Below are 1,343 nucleotides of genomic sequence, written 5' to 3'. Positions count from 1 at the left end.
GTTGATGTACAAGAGTTCGGGCTGTTGTTTTTCAACTAGGGTGGTGTTGTTTTTCCAAATAAGATTGACTTCGTGCTTGTATCATCAGTAGAATATGGACTACTAGAAATAGACAGTGCGTTTGTCTTATGTTTCTATTAAATTTATTTTTGTGTCCCCTTGTTTGGTCGATGCAGTTTTTATTTCCGATCAGGAGATTAGTATATTACTTCCTCTGTCTCAAAATATAAGATGTTAGAGCATCTACAGCCAGGTCTTTTATACCCGTCTTAAACGTCCGAACAGGCCGTCCGGTCACTGCCCGGTCACAAAAATTCGATCCAACCGGACTTCTTAAATGGGCCTCAAACATCCGGACTGACCGACACCCCTCATATCCAGCCCAAATATAGGGCGGATATGGAGCGGCCCCGGCATGCCCGGGCGTGTCCGCCTGACAGGTCCGGCCCATCACGGACCCCACAAAAAACCTCAATCTGGACGGCGAGCTCAAACCCTAGCTCACTCTCTCCCTCTCTCGCTCCGTCCGTCCACTCCTCTCCCTCTCCGGTTGCGATCCCATCCACCACCATGAGCAGCTTCGGCAGCGACTCCGGCTCGGAGCTCGACTACGAGGAGGAGATGGCCCTCCGCATTGCGCTAGAGCGGTCCAAGGTCGAGACTGGCGGCAGCTCCGGATCTGGAGCGTCGCCGCACCTCCCGCGCCGGTGCAGCGCGGACGTCGGAGCTGGATCCTCCCGGCCCGCGCGCAGCGATGCCCGGTCAGCGCAGTCCGCGCCAGCCCCTACTAATATATAGAAATAGATATCTAGAAATAGAAATGAGTATATCAAGGACTTATGAGAACTGAAAAGAAAAAGCGTCGTCTCCTTCTCCCGCCGTCCCCTCCTGCACGCGACCACCCCTGGGTGCTTGTGCCCGTGCCTCCGGGTCACACGCGAACTCCGGAGTTGGAGGCGCGCGCCGTGAGAGGCGGCGCACACGGAAGAGGGAGGCGGCGGAGCAGTCCGCGCGCCGCCGCCGCGGGACGGAACCGGACGCCAACGAGGATGCGTGTCTCCTCGCCTGGGTGTACCGCCGCTCCCTCACGACGGCGGAGACGGACGCTCGCCGCCTCCGACGGAAGAATGCCAAGGCGCTCAGGCAAGCCATTGAGCAGTCGGAGTGCGAGGCGAAGGAGGCAGCGGCGGAGAAGGCTCGGGTGGCAAGGCTAAAGCGGGAGCAGGACAGGGCGGTCCGTCGGATGAAGGGGCTCATCGTCCTCTCCGACTCCGAGTCCGACGCCGGCGACAACGCACCTCGTCGTCGGACGATCAAGACCCTCCACCAGCCTCGGATGCCTA

The sequence above is a fragment of the Triticum aestivum genome, chromosome 3D (genome assembly GCF_018294505.1).
Source record: "Triticum aestivum cultivar Chinese Spring chromosome 3D, IWGSC CS RefSeq v2.1, whole genome shotgun sequence".
Taxonomy (NCBI): domain Eukaryota; kingdom Viridiplantae; phylum Streptophyta; class Magnoliopsida; order Poales; family Poaceae; genus Triticum; species Triticum aestivum.
Note: the sequence above shows the minus strand (reverse complement) of the source record.